Source organism: Pseudophryne corroboree, unplaced genomic scaffold (genome assembly GCF_028390025.1).
Source record: "Pseudophryne corroboree isolate aPseCor3 unplaced genomic scaffold, aPseCor3.hap2 scaffold_880, whole genome shotgun sequence".
NCBI lineage: Eukaryota > Metazoa > Chordata > Amphibia > Anura > Myobatrachidae > Pseudophryne > Pseudophryne corroboree.
Window position 1 is genome coordinate 120343 of NW_026970459.1, and position 21252 is coordinate 141594.

The 21252-nt window shown below is 37.8% G+C and overlaps 3 non-coding genes across 3 annotated transcripts; all 3 read left to right on the plus strand.

Annotated features, from left to right (window-relative positions):
- The first annotated feature begins 3171 nt into the window (after positions 1-3171).
- Positions 3172-3335, plus strand: LOC135043765 (U1 spliceosomal RNA). The gene has a single exon (XR_010236578.1). It is a non-coding gene; the product is annotated as a U1 spliceosomal RNA (small nuclear RNA).
- Positions 3336-3487: 152 nt separating this feature from the next.
- LOC135043770 (U1 spliceosomal RNA) lies at positions 3488-3650 on the plus strand. Its single transcript, XR_010236583.1, has one exon. It is a non-coding gene; the product is annotated as a U1 spliceosomal RNA (small nuclear RNA).
- Positions 3651-4305: 655 nt separating this feature from the next.
- Positions 4306-4469, plus strand: LOC135043764 (U1 spliceosomal RNA). The gene has a single exon (XR_010236577.1). It is a non-coding gene; the product is annotated as a U1 spliceosomal RNA (small nuclear RNA).
- Positions 4470-21252: the final 16783 nt, after the last annotated feature.

The following is a 21252-nucleotide window of genomic DNA, read 5'->3' on the forward strand; positions in this document are numbered from 1 at the left end:
ATTGCAGTACTCTGCTGCACATTTAAGTGCAAGAGATCCTGAAGCACTCACTCATCATGCGAAAGTACCAATGTGTTTCTTCATTGGTTGCTGGAAGAAACATCTTACAAAAACTCTCCAGATTATTGACTTTTTAAAGTTTTTCTAGGAAACGTTCTAGATGAATGCTTATTAGTCTTTGTCAGTATGGACTTTTTGCAAAGTGTCTCTGTGGCGCAATCTGTTAGTGTGTTCAGCTATTAATCAAAAGGTTGGTGGTTCAATCCCACCGAGGGACGTAATTGACCTTGTGATCAGATTTTGGTGATATTTAAGTAGACAAGTCAAAATTGCAAACCCTCTCTTATGGTGTAGGGTACCTGGCCTTCTCTGATGTAATCAGAGTTAGATTTGATTAAGTGATTTTATAAAAAAACAGCTAGGAAGCACAATTTAGCAGTGGGTTGCAGAGAAAAAGAAAAATGCTGGCAGAAAAATCCAATTGAGTGATTAAACAGCTCTTCATTTTCTGGCTTTATTTTTATGATAACAAATTTGTTCTCTGAAAAGTGTCCACAGCAGGTTTCTCATGTGGAAGTCTGTTTAATGTGAAAACAAGGTGATATCTAATTAGCACACAGGTAAGGAATTAAGAAAATCTTTATTTAAGGGTGAAGATGTTTCTCACAAAATCGTTGCCCCAATGCATCATTGAAATTCAAGCTGGAAAGATGATTTTAATATATCACTTGTACATTTTGTATTGCTCTTCTGGTGACAATGTAGTTTGTTTTTGTCAATTACCATTTTAATAATAGGGTAAAGAAAATTAAGTGGATTTTTGAAAGAAAACAATACTGTCAATATACTATTAAAACAAATTAAAATGGTAAAAGTTATTGTACTTTAAGTAAAAATAAAAGAGCAAAAATATCAATCCCAGTTTTGGATTACTTTAATTAACAAAAAAAAATGCATATAGCAGAGGATAGTTTCAATCTGCCTACCTCTGGGTTATGGGCCCAGCATGCTTCCATTGCAGTACTCTGCTGCACATGTAAGTGCAAGAGATCCTGAAGCACTCACTCATCATGGGAAAGTACCAATGCGTTTCTTCATTGGTTGATGGAAGAAACATCTTACAAAATCTCTCCAGATTATTGACTTTTTAAAGTTTTCTAGGAAACGTTCTAGATGAATGCTTATTAGCCTTTGTCAGTATGTACTTTTGCAAAGTGTCTCTGTGGTGCAATCGGTTAGTGTGTTTGGTTATTAACCAAAGGGTTGGTGGTTCAATCCCACCCAGGGATGTTATTGACCTTGTCATCAGATTTTGGTGATCTTTAAGTAGACTAGTCAAAATTTCAAACCCCCTCTTATGGTGTAGGGTACCTGGCCTACTCTGATGTAATCAGAGTTAGATTTGATTAAGTGATTTTATAAAAAAACAGCTAGGAAGCACAATTTAGCAGTGGGTTGCAGAGAAAATGAAATATGCTGGCAGAAAAATCCAATTGAGTGATTAAACAGCTCTTCATTTTCTGGCTTTATTTTTATGCTAACAAATTTGTTCTCTGAAAAGTGTCCACAAAGCCAAGTATCGGATTAACATCTTTGTAGGGATGGTTTTTCACCTATTACTAAATTAAACTTGCTTCATTGGAAAGGCAGCAAGATGCATCCTCATTTCAATATCTACTGAAATAATACAGGTTGACACCAGGAAACATTAACGCCACTGCATCCTTGCTGCTTTCTCATGTGGAAGTCTGTTTAATGTGAAAACAAGGTGATATCTAATTAGCACACAGGTAAGGAATTAAGAAAATCTTTATTTAAGGGTGAAGATGTTTCTCACAAAATCGTTGCCCCAATGCATCATTGAAATTCAAGCTGGAAAGATGATTTTAATATATCACTTGTACATTTTGTATTGCTCTTCTGGTGACAATGTAGTTTGTTTTTGTCAATTACCATTTTAATAATCGGGTAAAGAAAATTAAGTGGATTTTTGAAAGAAAACAATACTGTCAATATACTATTAAAACATATTAAAATGGTAAAAGTTATTGTACTTTAAGTAAAAATAAAAGAGAAAAAATATCAATCCCAGTTTTGGATTACTTTAATTAACAAAAAAAAAATGCATATAGCAGAGGATAGTTTCAATCTGCCTACCTCTGGGTTATGAACCCAGCATGCTTTCATTACAGTACTCTGCTGCACATGTAAGTGCAAGAGATCTTGAAGCACTCACTCATCATGGGAAAGTAACAATGTGTTTCTTCGTTGGTTGATGGAAGAAACATCTTACAAAAACTCTCCAGATTATTGACTTTTTAAAGTTTTTCTAGGAAACGTTCTAGATGAATGCTTATTAGCCTTTGTCAGTATGGACTTTTGCAAAGTGTCTCTGTGGCGCAATTGGTTAGTGTGATTGGTTATTAACCAAAGGGTTGGTGGTTCAATCCCACCCAGGGATGTAATTGACCTTGTTATCAGATTTTGGTGATCTTTAAGTAGACAAGTCAAAATTTCAAAAACCCCTGTTATGGTGTAGGGTACCTGGCCTTCTCTGATGTAATCAGAGTTAGATTTGATTCAGTGATTTTATAAAAACAGCTAGGAAGCACAATTTAGCAGTGGTTTGCAGAGAAAAAGAAATATGCTGGCAAAAAAATCCAATTGAGTGATTAAACAGCTCTTCATTTTCTGGCTTTATTTTTATGCTAACAAATTTGTTCTCTGAAAAGTGTCCACAAAGCCAAGTATCTGATTAACATCTTTGTAGGGATGGTTTTTCACCTATTACTAAATTAAACTTGCTTCATTGGAAAGGCAGCAAGATGCATCCTCATTTCAATATCTACTGAAATAATACAGGTTGACACCAGGAAACATTAACGCCACTGCATCCTTGCCGATGATAACCTCAAGTTGGGTCATTCGGTGCTGCAGAGTCGTACGCACTCTTCCACCCGTTCAAGAGCTTTGGTATAACCCCATGGTTCTTAATGTGACCCCAGCATCCTCTAGGTCGTATGAGAAAATAGGATTTTAATACCTACCGGTAAATCCTTTTCTCTTAGTCTGTAGAGGATGCTGGAGTTCCCTTGTGCTGCCTCAGTTGAATCTCCTTTACTTGACAGAGATGTGCCTGAGCAGCGGCCCTCCCCAGCCCTATCCCAAATCATACTTATTTTGCATAGGAGATACCATGGTCATGAAGATTATTCTCCCAGGGTGAGGTTCATTCATTGCATTCTGGGTATGCTGACCCCTGTGATTTCCCCAAATGTGGGTAACTCGACTGCATTATTTGTGGTAGTGGGGGACTGTGTTTGTGTTTTCCTCTGGTCAGCTCTGGTAAAAGTCAGATTTCTTTGTTTCAGATCTTCCTCTAGCCTTGTTCTTCTTTCGAGAGTTCCCTTGTGCTGCCTCAGTTGGATCTCCTTCACTTGACAGGGGGGTGCCCGAGCAGCGACCCTCCCCAGCTCAAGCCCAACTCCTACTTACCTGCCAGGTGAGATACTATGATCATGAAGGTGCTTCTCCCAGGGCAAGGCTCACCCATTGCACTCTGGGTGTGCTGCCCCTGCGATTTCCCCAAATGTGGGAAACTTGACTGCATAATTTGTGTTTCCCCTGGTCGGCTCTCGTATAATTCAGATCTCTTTGTCTCAGGTCTCTCTCCAGCCTAGTTTGCTGTCTGTTTCCACTTCTTTTTTCTTGAGCCCCTCCCTTTTATACCCTTGTGCACTATCCTGACTTCTCCTCCTGTCTGCTTACTTTGTGCCTTCCAATGCACAATGCAAACTACACACCCTTTTACTTGCCTTACAGAGCAGCTCTGGAGCTGTTACAGTGCCAAGCTGCTGTAAGAAATCAGCTTGAATGCTTCAGGGGCTGGGGCATTGTCAACATGAGCCCCACACCGAAGGAGGGTGGGGGTGTTTAATGCGAACTAAGGGTCATCCAAGCGCCGCAAAAGGCCGCCATGCCCTGCATACCCCTTTTCTCTTTTCATATGCAGATGAGGGTTCCAGCCAACTTTGGCCCACTGCTTGGATGACATCACCGTATGCAAATCCATCTTCTGCAGAACTTCCCCCAGGAATGCTTGTACTAGTTGTTGCATTTGGTTTGTTGTTTGGGGGTGCTTCAGTATTAGGCAGCCTTCTGCCCTCCCATGTTCATCTGAAAATATGTGTTCTCCCTGCAGTTGTTGTCTCCAGATGAGAGTTCCCTTGTGCTGCCTCAGTTGAATCTCCTTTACTTGACAGAGATGTGCCTGAGCAGCGGCCCTCCCCAGCCCTATCCCAAATCATACTTATTTTGCATAGGCGATACCATGGTCATGAAGATTGTTCTCCCAGGGTGAGGTTCATTCATTGCATTCTAGGTATGCTGACCCCTGTGATTTCCCCAAATGTGGGAAACTCGACTGCATTATTTGTGGTAGTGGGGGACTGTGTTTGTGCTTTCCTCTGGTCAGCTCTGGTAAAAGTCAGATTTCTTTGTCTCAGATCTTCCTCTAGCCTTGTTCTTCTTTCGAGAGTTCCCTTGTGCTGCCTCAGTTGGATCTCCTTCACTTGACAGGGGGTGCCCGAGCAGCAATCCTCCACAGCTCTGGCCCAACTCCTACTTACCTGCCAGGAGAGATACTATGATCTTCACTGTTAGGGCAATCAGGATGTGGAATTCCCTGCCAGGGAAGGTGGTAATGGCGGACTCTGTAATTGGATTTAAAAAAGGAATGGATACATTTCTGAATGAAAAAGCTATCCAAGGTTATAATACTTAAAATATCAACATGGTTAATCCGGGGGTAACATGAGTTGTAGTAGCTAACTAGTCATAAAACATTATTCAGCAAGTATGTAGAATCATCACAACTTAAAACAGGTTGAACACGATGGGCAATTTGCCTCTATTCAACCTCAAAAACTATGTTACTATATGTTACTATATTACTATGTTACTGTAGTATACAGAACACCACAATGCAATGAGCAGTGATAGTGAGCACTGATGAGGATACTAGAACTGACACTGAGCAGCAAGATGCAGCACTGGACTATTAGTAATGTACTGTAGTATGCTGAGCACAACAATGCAGCACAAGACAATGAGCAGTGATACTGAGCACTGATGAGGATACTACTGAGAACTGACACTGAGCAGGAGAGACACACTACTAGTATTACTGAGCAGCAATAAGTATCCACTGATACTGAGCACTGATATTGAGATTTCCACTGAGAGAACATAGCCACGTCCTCTCCGCTCTCTCTTCAATGCACGAGTAAAAATGGCGGCAACGCGCAGCTCTTTATATGGAATCCGAATCTCGCGAGAATCCGACAGCGGGATGATGACATTTTCCCTTGTTCAGGTTTTCCGAGTCAGGCGGGAACAACCGAGCCTGCCTCGTACCAGTGTAAACCACGTGGAGTTCGTGGGGAATTCGGTTCTCGGAGAACCGAACCCGCTCCTCTCTACCTTATACCCATCAATTTTTTTTATTTTCAATCTAAGCCCCTGCAGTTTTCTGTAAGCATCTGCTTTGCTATGATGATCAACAAGTCACAAGGGCAAACACTCAGGGCTTGAGGCGTAGATCTTAGGACCAGCTGCTACAAGCATGGCAGAGGTGTCACTATCACTGGTGACACCCAGAGAGGTGGCGAGGGAGATTGTAATGCAGTGCGCGCAGATAAGCAGCGCAATGGTAAAAAGGAGGCATGGTTTCATAGGTAGGGGCGTGGCCTGGTGGCCTGAATCTACATTTTGTTGCTCCGGGTGTCCCGGGGGTTGGGGGCTGCACCGGGGACTAGTGTGTGAGCGGTGCTGGCTCCTGCACAGTGACATGGCATGGCCACTAGAGATGTGCACCGGAAATTTTTCGGGTTTTGTGTTTTGGTTTTGGGTTCGGTTCCGCGGCCGTGTTTTGGGTTCGAACGCGTTTTGGCTAAACCTCACCGAATTTTTTTTGTCGGATTCGGGTGTGTTTTGGATTCGGGTGTTTTTTTCAAAAAACCCTAAAAAACAGCTTAAATCATAGAATTTGGGAGTCATTTTGATCCCAAAGTATTATTAACCTCAATAACCATAATTTCCACTCATTTTCAGTCTATTCTTAACACCTCACACCTCACAATATTATTTTTAGTCCTAAAATTTGCACCGAGGTCGCTGGATGACTAAGCTCAGTGACCCAAGTGGCCGACACAAACACCTGGCCCATCTAGGAGTGGCACTGCAGTGTCACGCATGATGGCCCTTCCAAAAAACACTCCCCAAACAGCACATGACGCAAAGAAAAAAAGAGGCGCAATGAGGTAGCTGTATGACTAAGCTCAGCGACCCAAGTGGCCGACACAAACACCTGGCCCATCTAGGAGTGGCACTGCAGTGTCACGCAGGATGGCCCTTCCAAAAAACACTCCCCAAACAGCACATGACGCAAAGAAAAAAAGAGGCGCAATGAGGTAGCTGTGTGACTAAGCTCAGCGACCCAAGTGGACGACACAAACACCTGGCCCATCTAGGAGTGTCACTTCAGTGTCACGCAGGATGGCCCTTCCAAAAAACACTCCCCAAACAGCACATGACGCAAAGAAAAAAAGAGGCGCAATGAGGTAGCTGTGTGACTAAGCTCAGCGACCCAAGTGGCCGACACAAACACCTGGCCCATCTAGGAGTGGCACTGCAGTGTCACGCAGGATGGCCCTTCCAAAAAACACTCCCCAAACAGCACATGACGCAAAGAAAAAAAAAAGAAAAAAGAGGTGCAAGGTGGAATTGCCTTGGGCCCTCCCACCCACCCTTATGTTGTATAAACAGGACATGCACACTTTAACCAACCCATCATTTCAGTGACAGGGTCTGCCACACGACTGTGACTGAAATGACGGGTTGGTTTGGACCCCCACCAAAAAAGAAGCAATTAATCTCTCCTTGCACAAACTGGCTCTATAGAGGCAAGATGTCCACCTCATCATCCTCCGATTCATCACCGTGTACATCCCCCTCCTCACAGATTATCAATTCGTCCCCACTGGAATCCACCATCTCAGCTCCCTGTATACTTTGTGGAGGCAATTGCTGCTGGTCAATGTCTCCACGGAGAAATTGATTATAATTCATTTTAATGAACATCATCTTCTCCACATTTTCTGGAAGTAACCTCGTACGCCGATTGCTGACAAGGTGAGCGGCGGCACTAAACACTCTTTCGGAGTACACACTTGTGGGAGGGCAACTTAGGTAGAATAAAGCCAGTTTGTGCAAGGGCCTCCAAATTGCCTCTTTTTCCTGCCAGTATACGTACGGACTGTCTGACGTGCCTACTTGGATGCGGTCACTCATATAATCCTCCACCATTCTTTCAATGGTGAGAGAATCATATGCAGTGACAGTAGACGACATGTCCGTAATCGTTGGCAGGTCCTTCAGTCCGGACCAGATGTCAGCATCAGCAGTCGCTCCAGACTGCCCTGCATCACCGCCAGCGGGTGGGCTCGGAATTCTGAGCCTTTTCCTCGCACCCCCAATTGCGGGAGAATGTGAAGGAGGAGCTGTTGACCGATCAAGTTCCGCTTGACTTGATAATTTTCTCACCAGCAGGTCTTTGAACCCCTGCAGACTTGTGTCTGCCGGAAAGAGAGATACAACGTTGGTTTTAAATCTAGGATCGAGCACGGTGGCCAAAATGTAGTGCTCTGATTTCAACAGATTGACCACCCGTGAATCCTGGTTAAGCGAATGAAGGGCTCCATCCACAAGTCCCACATGCCTAGCGGAATCGCTCTGTCTTAGCTCCTCCTTCAATGTCTCCAGCTTCTTCTGCAAAAGCCTGATGACGGGAATGACCTGACTCAGGCTGGCAGTGTCTGAACTGACTTCACGTGTGGCAAGTTCAAAAGGTTGCAGAACCTTGCACAACGTTGAAATCATTCTCCACTGCGCTTGAGACAGGTGCATTCCACCTCCTATATCGTGGTCAGATGTATAGGCTTGAATGGCCTTTTGCTGCTCCTCCATCCTCTGAAGCATATAGAGGGTTGAATTCCACCTCGTTACCACTTCTTGCTTCAGATGATGGCTTTGTGGACACTTTTCAGAGAACAAATTAGTTAGCATAAAAATAAAGCCAGAAAATGAAGAGCTGTTTAATCACTCAATTGGATTTTTCTGCCAGCATATTTCTTTTTCTCTGCAACCCACTGCTAAATTGTGCTTCCTAGCTGTTTTTATAAAATCACTGAATCAAATCTAACTCTGATTACATCAGAGAAGGCCAGGTACCCTACACCATAACAGGGGGTTTGAAATTTTGACTTGTCTGCTTAAAGATCACCAAAATCTGATAACAAGGTCAATTAAGTCCCTGGGTGGGATTGAACCACCAACCTTTTGGTTAATAGCATTACACACTAACTGATTGCGCCACAGCGACACTTTGCAAAAGTACTTACTGACAAAGGCTAATAAGCATTCATCTAGAACGATTCCTAGAAACATTTTAAAAAGTCAATAATGTGGAGAGTTTTTGTAAGATGTTTCTTCCATCAACCAATGAAGAAACACATTGGTACTTTCCCATGATGAGTGAGTGCTTCAGGATCTCTTGCACTTACATGTGCAGCAGAGTACTGTAATGGAAGCATGCTGGGTCCATAACCCAGAGGTAGGCAGATTGAAACTATCCTCTGCTATATGCATTTTTTTTTTGTTCATTAAAGTAATCCAAAACTGGTATTGATATTTTAGCTTTTATTTTTACTTAAAGTACAATAACTTTTACCATTTTAATTTGTTTTAATAGTATATCGACAGTATTGTTTTCTTTCAAAAATCCAATTAATTTTCTTTACCCGATTATTAAAATGGTAACTGACAAAAACAAACTACATTGTCACCAGAAGAGCAATACAAAATGTACAAGTGATATATTAAAATCATCTTTCCAGCTTGAATTTCAATGATGCATTGGGGCAACGATTTTGTGAGAAACATCTTCACCCTTAAATAAAGATTTTCTTAATTCCTTACCTGTGTGCTAATTAGATATCACCTTGTTTTCACATTAAACAGACTTCCACATGAGAAAGCAGCAAGGATGCAGTGGCGTTAATGTTTCCTGGTGTCAACCTGTATTATTTCAGTAGATATTGAAATGAGGATGCATCTTGCTGCCTTTCCAATGAAGCAAGTTTAATTTAGTAATAGGTGAAAAACCATCCCTACAAAGGTGTTAATCAGAGACTTGGCTTTGTGGACACTTTTCAGAGAACAAATTTGTTATCATAAAAATAAAGCCAGAAAATGAAGAGCTGTTTAATCACTCAATTGTATTTTTCTGCCAGCATTTTTCTTTTTCTCTGCAACCCACTGCTAAATTGTGCTTCCTAGCTGTTTTTTTATAAAATCACTTAATCAAATCTAACTCTGATTACATCAGAGAAGGCCAGGTACCCTACACCATAAGAGGGGGTTTGCAATTTTGACTTGTCTACTTAAATATCACCAAAATCTGATCACAAGGTCAATTACGTCCCTGGGTGGGATTGAACCACCAACCTTTTGATTAATAGCTGAACACACTAACCGATTGCACCACAGAGACACTTTGCAAAAAGAATATACTGACAAAGACTAATAAGCATTCATCTAGAACGTTTCCTAGAAAAACTTTAAAAAGTCAATAATCTGGAGAGTTTTTGTAAGATGTTTCTTCCAGCAACCAATGAAGAAACACATTGGTACTTTCGCATGATGAGTGAGTGCTTCAGGATCTCTTGCACTTACATGTGCAGCAGAGTACTGCAATGGAAGCATGCTGGGCCCATAACCCAGAGGTAGGCAGATTGAAACTATCCTTTGCTATATGCATTTTTTTTTGTTCATTAAAGTAATCCAAAACTGGGATTGATATTTTAGCTTTTATTTTTACTTAAAGTACAATAACTTTTACCATTTTAATTTGTTTTAATAGTATATTGACAGTATTGTTTTCTTTCAAAAATCCACTTAATTTTCTTTACCCTATTATTAAAATGGTAATTGACAAAAACAAACTACATTGTCACCAGAAGAGCAATACAAAATGTACAAGTGATATATTAAAATCATCTTTCCAGCTTGAATTTCAATGATGCATTGGGGCAATGATTTTGTGAGAAACATCTTTACCCTTAAATAAAGATTTTCTTAATTCCTTACCTGTGTGCTAATTAGATATCACCTTGTTTTCACATTAAACAGACTTCCACATGAGAAAGCAGCAAGGATGCAGTGGCGTTAATGTTTCCTGGTGTCAACCTGTATTATTTCAGTAGATATTGAAATGAGGATGCATCTTGCTGCCTTTCCAATGAAGCAAGTTTAATTTAGTAATAGGTGAAAAACCATCCCTACAAATATGTTAATCAGATACTTGGCTTTGTGGACACTTTTCAGAGAACAAATTAGTTAGCATAAAAATAAAGCCAGAAAATGAAGAGCTGTTTAATCACTCAATTGGATTTTTCTGCCAGCATATTTCTTTTTCTCTGCAACCCACTGCTAAATTGTGCTTCCTAGCTGTTTTTATAAAATCACTGAATCAAATCTAACTCTGATTACATCAGAGAAGGCCAGGTACCCTACACCATAACAGGGGGTTTGAAATTTTGACTTGTCTGCTTAAAGATCACCAAAATCTGATAACAAGGTCAATTAATTCCCTGGGTGGGATTGAACCACCAACCTTTTGGTTAATAGCCTTACACACTAACTGATTGCGCCACAGCGACACTTTGCAAAAGTACTTACTGACAAAGGCTAATAAGCATTCATCTAGAACGATTCCTAGAAACATTTTAAAAAGTCAATAATGTGGAGAGTTTTTGTAAGATGTTTCTTCCATCAACCAATGAAGAAACACATTGGTACTTTCCCATGATGAGTGAGTGCTTCAGGATCTCTTGCACTTACATGTGCAGCAGAGTACTGTAATGGAAGCATGCTGGGTCCATAACCCAGAGGTAGGCAGATTGAAACTATCCTCTGCTATATGCATTTTTTTTTGTTCATTAAAGTAATCCAAAACTGGGATTGATATTTTAGCTTTTATTTTTACTTAAAGTACAATAACTTTTACCATTTTAATTTGTTTTAATAGTATATTGACAGTATTGTTTTCTTTCAAAAATCCAATTAATTTTCTTTACCCGATTATTAAAATGGTAACTGACAAAAACAAACTACATTGTCACCAGAAGAGCAATACAAAATGTACAAGTGATATATTAAAATCATCTTTCCAGCTTGAATTTCAATGATGCATTGGGGCAACGATTTTGTGAGAAACATCTTCACCCTTAAATAAAGATTTTCTTAATTCCTTACCTGTGTGCTAATTAGATATCACCTTGTTTTCACATTAAACAGACTTCCACATGAGAAAGCAGCAAGGATGCAGTGGCGTTAATGTTTCCTGGTGTCAACCTGTATTATTTCAGTAGATATTGAAATGAGGATGCATCTTGCTGCCTTTCCAATGAAGCAAGTTTAATTTAGTAATAGGTGAAAAACCATCCCTACAAAGGTGTTAATCAGAGACTTGGCTTTGTGGACACTTTTCAGAGAACAAATTTGTTAGCATAAAAATAAAGCCAGAAAATGAAGAGCTGTTTAATCACTCAATTGGATTTTTTTGATAGCATATTTCTTTTTCTCTGCAACCCACTGCTAAATTGTGCTTCCTAGCTGTTTTTATAAAATCACTGAATCAAATCTAACTCTGATTACATCAGAGAAGGCCAGGTACCCTACACCATAACAGGGGTTTTCGAAATTTTGACTTGTCTACTTAAAGATCAACAAAATCTGATAACAAGGTCAATTATGTCCCTGGGTGGGATTGAACCACCAACCTTTTGGTTAATAGCTGTACACACTAACTGATTGCGCCACAGCGACACTTTGCAAAAGTACATACTGACAAAGGCTAATAAGCATTCATCTAGAACGTTTCCTATAAAAACTTTAAATAGTCAATAATCTGGAGAGTTTTTGTAAGATGTTTCTTCCATCAACCAATGAAGAAACACATTGGTACTTTCCCATGATGAGTGAGTGCTTCAGGATCTCTTGCACTTACATGTGCAGCAGAGTACTGTTATGAAAGCATGCTGGGTCCATAACCCAGAGGTAGGCAGATTGAAACTATCCTCTGCTATATGCATTTTTTTTTTGTTAATTAAAGTAATCCAAAACTGGGATTGATATTTTTGCTCTTTTATTTTTACTTAAAGTACAATAACTTTTACCATTTTAATTTGTTTTAATAGTATATTGACAGTATTGTTTTCTTTCAAAAATCCAATTAATTTTCTTTACCCGATTATTAAAATGGTAATTGACAAAAACAAACTACATTGTCACCAGAAGAGCAATACAAAATGTACAAGTGATATATTAAAATCATCTTTCCAGCTTGAATTTCAATGATGCATTGGGGCAACGATTTTGTGAGAAACATCTTCACCCTTAAATAAAGATTTTCTTAATTCCTTACCTGTGTGCTAATTAGATATCACTTTGTTTTCACATTAAACAGACTTCCACATGAGAAAACAGCAAAGATGCAGTGGCGTTAATGTTTCCTGGTGTCAACCTGTATTATTTCCGTAGATATTGAAATGAGGATGCATCTTGCTGCCTTTCCAATGAAGCAAGTTTAATTTAGTAATAGGTGAAAAACCATCCCTACAAAGATGTTAATCAGATACTTGGCTTTGTGGACACTTTTCAGAGAACAAATTTGTTATCATAAAAATAAAGCAAGAAAATGAAGAGCTGTTTAATCACTCAATTGGATTTTTCTGCCAGCATTTTTCTTTTTCTCTGCAACCCACTGCTAAATTGTGCTTCCTAGCTGTTTTTTTAATAAAATCACTTAATCAAATCTAACTCTGATTACATCAGAGAAGGCCAGGTACCCTACACCATAAGAGGGGTTTTGCAATTTTGACTTGTCTACTTAAATATTACCAAAATCTGATCACAATGTCAATTACGTCCCTGGGTGGGATTGAACCACCAACCTTCTGATTAATAGCTGAACACACTAACCGATTGCGCCACAGAGACACTTTGCAAAAAGTACATACTGACAAAGACTAATAAGCATTCATCTAGAACGTTTCCTAGAAAAACTTTAAAAAGTCAATAATCTGGAGAGTTTTTGTAAGATGTTTCTTCCAGCAACCAATGAAGAAACACATTGGTACTTTCGCATGATGAGTGAGTGCTTCAGGATCTCTTGCACTTACATGTGCAGCAGAGTACTGCACTGGAAGCATGCTGGGCCCATAACCCAGAGGTAGGCAGATTGAAACTATCCTTTGCTATATGCATTTTTTTTTTGTTCATTAAAGTAATCCAAAACTGGGATTGATATTTTAGCTTTTATTTTTACTTAAAGTACAATAACTTTTACCATTTTAATTTGTTTTAATAGTATATTGACAGTATTGTTTTCTTTCAAAAATCCAATTAATTTTCTTTACCCGATTTTTAAAATGGTAATTGACAAAAACAAACTACATTGTCACCAGAAGAGCAATACAAAATGTACAAGTGATATATTAAAATCATCTTTCCAGCTTGAATTTCAATGATGCATTGGGGCAACGATTTTGTGAGAAACATCTTCACCCTTAAATAAAGATTTTCTTAATTCCTTACCTGTGTGCTAATTAGATATCACCTTGTTTTCACATTAAACAGACTTCCACATGAGAAAACAGCAAAGATGCAGTGGCGTTAATGTTTCCTGGTGTCAACCTGTATTATTTCCGTAGATATTGAAATGAGGATGCATCTTGCTGCCTTTCCAATGAAGCAAGTTTAATTTAGTAATAGGTGAAAAACCATCCCTACAAAAATGTTAATCAGATACTTGGCTTTGTGGACACTTTTCAGAGAACAAATTTGTTATCATAAAAATAAAGCCAGAAAATGAAGAGCTGTTTAATCACTCAATTGGATTTTTCTGCCAGCATTTTTCTTTTTCTCTGCAACCCACTGCTAAATTGTGCTTCCTAGCTGTTTTTTTATAAAATCACTTAATCAAATCTAACTCTGATTACATCAGAGAAGGCCAGGTACCCTACACCATAAGAGGGGGTTTGCAATTTTGACTTGTCTACTTAAATATCACCAAAATCTGATCACAAGGTCAATTATGTCCCTGGGTGGGATTGAACCACCAACTTTTTGATTAATAGCTGAACACACTAACCAATTGCGCCACAGAGACACTTTGCAAAAAGTACATACTGACAAAGACTAATAAGCATTCATCTAGAACGTTTCCTAAAAAAACTTTAAAAAGTCAATAATCTGGAGAGTTTTTGTAAGATGTTTCTTCCAGCAACCAACGAAGAAACACATTGGTACTTTCGCATGATGAGTGAGTGCTTCAGGATCTCTTGCACTTACATGTGCAGCAGAGTACTGCAATGGAAGCATGCTGGGCCCATAACCCAGAGGTAGGCAGATTGAAACTATCCTTTGCTATATGCATTTTTTTTTGTTCATTAAAGTAATCAAAAACTGGGATTGATATTTTAGCTTTTATTTTTACTTAAAGTACAATAACTTTTACCATTTTAATTTGTTTTAATAGTATATTGACAGTATTGTTTTCTTTCAAAAATCCAATTAATTTTCTTTACCCGATTATTAAAATGGTAATTGACAAAAACAAACTACATTGTCACCAGAAGAGCAATACAAAATGTACAAGTGATATATTAAAATCATCTTTCCAGCTTGAATTTCAATGATGCATTGGGGCAACGATTTTGTGAGAAACATCTTCACCCTTAAATAAAGATTTTCTTAATTCTTTACCTGTGTGCTAATTAGATATCACCTTGTTTTCACATTAAACAGACTTCCACATGAGAAAACAGCAAAGATGCAGTGGTGTTAATGTTTCCTGGTGTCAACCTGTATTATTTCTGTAGATATTGAAATGAGGATGCATCTTGCTGCCTTTTTAATGAAGCAAGTTTAATTTAGTAATAGGTGAAAAACCATCCCTACAAAGATGTTAATCAGATACTTGGCTTTGTGGACACTTTTCAGAGAACAAATTTGTTATCATAAAAATAAAGCCAGAAAATGAAGAGCTGTTTAATCACTCAATTGGATTTTTCTGCCAGCATTTTTCTTTTTCTCTGCAACCCACTGCTAAATTGTGCTTCCTAGCTGTTTTTTTTATAAAATCACTTAATCAAATCTAACTCTGATTACATCAGAGAAGGCCAGGTACCCTACACCATAAGAGAGGGTTTGCAATTTTGACTTGTCTACTTAAATATCACCAAAATCTGATCACAAGGTCAATTACGTCCCTGGGTGGGATTGAACCACCAACCTTTTGATTAATAGCTGAACACACTAACAGATTGCGCCACAGAGACACTTTGCAAAAAGTCCATACTGACAAAGACTAATAAGCATTCATCTAGAACGTTTCCTAGAAAAACTTTAAAAAGTCAATAATCTGGAGAGTTTTTGTAAGATGTTTCTTCCAGCAACCAATGAAGAAACACATTGGTACTTTCGCATGATGAGTGAGTGCTTCAGGATCTCTTGCACTTAAATGTGCAGCAGAGTACTGCAATGGAAGCATGCTGGGCCCATAACCCAGAGGTAGGCAGATTGAAACTATCCTTTGCTATATGCATTTTTTTTTGTTCATTAAAGTAATCCAAAACTGGGATTGATATTTTAGCTTTTATTTTTACTTAAAGTACAATAACTTTTACCATTTTAATTTGTTTTAATAGTATATTGACAGTATTGTTTTCTTTCAAAAATCCACTTAATTTTCTTTACCCTATTATTAAAATGGTAATTGACAAAAACAAACTACATTGTCACCAGAAGAGCAATACAAAATGTACAAGTGATACATTAAAATCATCTTTCCAGCTTGAATTTCAATGATGCATTGGGGCAACGATTATGTGAGAAACATCTTCACCCTTAAATAAAGATTTTCTTAATTCCTTACCTGTGTGCTAATTAGATATCACCTTGTTTTCACATTAAACAGACTTCCACATGAGAAAGCAGCAAGGATGCAGTGGCGTTAATGTTTCCTGGTGTCAACCTGTATTATTTCAGTAGATATTGAAATGAGGATGCATCTTGCTGCCTTTCCAATGAAGCAAGTTTAATTTAGTAATAGATGAAAAACCATCCCTACAAATATGTTAATCAGATACTTGGCTTTGTGGACACTTTTCAGAGAACAAATTAGTTAGCATAAAAATAAAGCCAGAAAATGAAGAGCTGTTTAATCACTCAATTGGATTTTTCTGCCAGCATATTTCTTTTTCTCTGCAACCCACTGCTAAATTGTGCTTCCTAGCTGTTTTTATAAAATCACTGAATCAAATCTAACTACATCAGAGAAGGCCAGGTACCCTACACCATAACAGGGGGTTTGAAATTTTGACTTGTCTACTTAAAGATCACGAAAATCTGATAACAAGGTCAATTAAGTCCCTGGGTGGGATTGAACCACCAACCTTTTGGTTAATAGCCTTACACACTAACTGATTGCGCCACAGCGACACTTTGCAAAAGTGCATACTGACAAAGGCTAATAAGCATTCATCTAGAACGATTCCTAGAAACATTTTAAAAAGTCAATAATGTGGAGAGTTTTTGTAAGATGTTTCTTCCATCAACCAATGAAGAAACACATTGGTACTTTCCCATGATGAGTGAGTGCTTCAGGATCTTTTGCACTTACATGTGCAGCAGAGTACTGTAATGGAAGCATGCTGGGTCCATAACCCAGAGGTAGGCAGATTGAAACTATCCTCTGCTATATGCATTTTTTTTTTGTTAAATAACGTAATCCAAAACTGGGATTGATATTTTTGCTCTTTTATTTTTACTTAAAGTACAATAACTTTTACCATTTTAATTTGTTTTAATAGTATATTGACAGTATTGTTTTCTTTCAAAAATCCACTTAATTTTCTTTACCCGATTATTAAAATGGTAATTGACAAAAACAAACTACATTGTCACCAGAAGAGCAATACAAAATGTACAAGTGATATATTAAAATCATCTTTCCAGCTTGAATTTCAATGATGCATTGGGGCAACGATTTTGTGAGAAACATCTTCACCCTTAAATAAAGATTTTCTTAATTCCTTACCTGTGTGCTAATTAGATATCACCTTGTTTTCACATTAAACAGACTTCCACATGAGAAAACAGTAAAGATGCAGTGGCGTTAATGTTTCCTGGTGTCAACCTGTATTATTTCCGTAGATATTGAAATGAGGATGCATCTTGCTGCCTTTCCAATGAAGCAAGTTTAATTTAGTAATAGGTGAAAAACCATCCCTACAAAGATGTTAATCAGATATTTGGCTTTGTGGACACTTTTCAGAGAACAAATTTGTTATCATAAAAATAAAGCCAGAAAATGAAGAGCTGTTTAATCACTCAATTGGATTTTTCTGCCAGCATTATTCTTTTTCTCTGCAACCCACTGCTAAATTGTGCTTCCTAGCTGTTTTTTTATAAAATCACTTAATCAAATCTAACTCTGATTACATCAGAGAAGGCCAGGTACCCTACACCATAACAGGGGGTTTGCAATTTTGACTTGTCTACTTAAATATCACCATAATCTGATCACAAGGTCAATTATGTCCCTGGGAGGGATTGAACCACCAACCTTTTGATTAATAGCTGAACACACTAACCGATTGCGCCACAGAGACACTTTGCCAAAAGTACATACTGACAAAGACTAATAAGCATTCATCTAGAACGTTTCCTAGAAAAACTTTAAAAAATCAATAATCTGGAGAGTTTTTGTAAGATGTTTCTTCCAGCAACCAATGAAGAAACACATTGGTACTTTCGCATGATGAGTGAGTGCTTCAGGATCTCTTGCACTTACATGTGCAGCAGAGTACTGCAATGAAAGCATGCTGGGCCCATAACCCAGAGGTAGGCAGATTGAAACTATCCTCTGCTATATGCATTTTTTATTGTTAATTAAAGTAATCCAAAACTGGGATTGATATTTTTGCTCTTTTATTTTTACTTAAAGTACAATAACTTTTACCATTTTAATTTGTTTTAATAGTATATTGACAGTATTGTTTTCTTTCAAAAATCCACTTAATTTTCTTTACCCTATTATTAAAATGGTAATTGACAAAAACAAACTACATTGTCACCAGAAGAGCAATACAAAATGTACAAGTGATACATTAAAATCATCTTTCCAGCTTGAATTTCAATGATGCATTGGGGCAACGATTATGTGAGAAACATCTTCACCCTTAAATAAAGATTTTCTTAATTCCTTACCTGTGTGCTAATTAGATATCACCTTGTTTTCACATTAAACAGACTTCCACATGAGAAAGCAGCAAGGATGCAGTGGCGTTAATGTTTCCTGGTGTCAACCTGTATTATTTCAGTAGATATTGAAATGAGGATGCATCTTGCTGCCTTTCCAATGAAGCAAGTTTAATTTAGTAATAGATGAAAAACCATCCCTACAAATATGTTAATCAGATACTTGGCTTTGTGGACACTTTTCAGAGAACAAATTAGTTAGCATAAAAATAAAGCCAGAAAATGAAGAGCTGTTTAATCACTCAATTGGATTTTTCTGCCAGCATATTTCTTTTTCTCTGCAACCCACTGCTAAATTGTGCTTCCTAGCTGTTTTTATAAAATCACTGAATCAAATCTAACTACATCAGAGAAGGCCAGGTACCCTACACCATAACAGGGGGTTTGAAATTTTGACTTGTCTACTTAAAGATCACGAAAATCTGATAACAAGGTCAATTAAGTCCCTGGGTGGGATTGAACCACCAACCTTTTGGTTAATAGCCTTACACACTAACTGATTGCGCCACAGCGACACTTTGCAAAAGTGCATACTGACAAAGGCTAATAAGCATTCATCTAGAACGATTCCTAGAAACATTTTAAAAAGTCAATAATGTGGAGAGTTTTTGTAAGATGTTTCTTCCATCAACCAATGAAGAAACACATTGGTACTTTCCCATGATGAGTGAGTGCTTCAGGATCTTTTGCACTTACATGTGCAGCAGAGTACTGTAATGGAAGCATGCTGGGTCCATAACCCAGAGGTAGGCAGATTGAAACTATCCTCTGCTATATGCATTTTTTTTTTGTTAAATAACGTAATCCAAAACTGGGATTGATATTTTTGCTCTTTTATTTTTACTTAAAGTACAATAACTTTTACCATTTTAATTTGTTTTAATAGTATATTGACAGTATTGTTTTCTTTCAAAAATCCACTTAATTTTCTTTACCCGATTATTAAAATGGTAATTGACAAAAACAAACTACATTGTCACCAGAAGAGCAATACAAAATGTACAAGTGATATATTAAAATCATCTTTCCAGCTTGAATTTCAATGATGCATTGGGGCAACGATTTTGTGAGAAACATCTTCACCCTTAAATAAAGATTTTCTTAATTCCTTACCTGTGTGCTAATTAGATATCACCTTGTTTTCACATTAAACAGACTTCCACATGAGAAAACAGTAAAGATGCAGTGGCGTTAATGTTTCCTGGTGTCAACCTGTATTATTTCCGTAGATATTGAAATGAGGATGCATCTTGCTGCCTTTCCAATGAAGCAAGTTTAATTTAGTAATAGGTGAAAAACCATCCCTACAAAGATGTTAATCAGATATTTGGCTTTGTGGACACTTTTCAGAGAACAAATTTGTTATCATAAAAATAAAGCCAGAAAATGAAGAGCTGTTTAATCACTCAATTGGATTTTTCTGCCAGCATTATTCTTTTTCTCTGCAACCCACTGCTAAATTGTGCTTCCTAGCTGTTTTTTTATAAAATCACTTAATCAAATCTAACTCTGATTACATCAGAGAAGGCCAGGTACCCTACACCATAACAGGGGGTTTGCAATTTTGACTTGTCTACTTAAATATCACCATAATCTGATCACAAGGTCAATTATGTCCCTGGGAGGGATTGAACCACCAACCTTTTGATTAATAGCTGAACACACTAACCGATTGCGCCACAGAGACACTTTGCCAAAAGTACATACTGACAAAGACTAATAAGCATTCATCTAGAACGTTTCCTAGAAAAACTTTAAAAAATCAATAATCTGGAGAGTTTTTGTAAGATGTTTCTTCCAGCAACCAATGAAGAAACACATTGGTACTTTCGCATGATGAGTGAGTGCTTCAGGATCTCTTGCACTTACATGTGCAGCAGAGTACTGCAATGAAAGCATGCTGGGCCCATAACCCAGAGGTAGGCAGATTGAAACTATCCTCTGCTATATGCATTTTTTATTGTTAATTAAAGTAATCCAAAACTGGGATTGATATTTTTGCTCTTTTATTTTTACTTAAAGTACAATAACTTTTACCATTTTAATTTGTTTTAATAGTATATTGACAGTATTGTTTTCTTTCAAAAATCCACTTAATTTTCTTTACCCTATTATTATAATGGTAATTGACAAAAACAAACTACATTGTCACCAGAAGAGCAATACAAAATGTACAAGTGATATATTAAAATCATCTTTCCAGCTTGAATTTCAATGATGCATTGGGGCAACGATTTTGTGAGAAACACCTTCACCCTTAAATAAAGATTTTCTTAATTCCTTACCTGTGTGCTAATTAGATATCACCTTGTTTTCACATTAAACAGACTTCCACATGCGAAAGCAGCAAGGATGCAGTGGCGTTAATGTTTCCTGGTGTCAACCTGTATTATTTCAGTAGACATTGAAATGAGGATGCATCTTGCTGCCTTTCCAATGAAGCAAGTTTAATTTAGTAATAGGTGAAAAACCATCCCTACAAAGATGTTAATCAGAGACTTGGCTTTGTGGACACTTTTCAGAGAACAAATTTGTTAGCATAAAAATAAAGCCAGAAAATGAAGAGCTGTTTAATCACTCAATTGGATTTTTTTGCCAGCATATTTCTTTTTCTCTGCAACTCACTGCTAAATTGTGCTTCCTAGCTGTTTTTATAAAATCACTAAATCAAATCTAACTCTGATTACATCAGAGAAGGCCAGGTACCCTACACCATAACAGGGGGTTTGAAATTTTGACTTGTCTACTTAAAGATCACCAAAATCTGATAACAAGGTCAATTAAGTCCCTGGGTGGGATTGAACCACC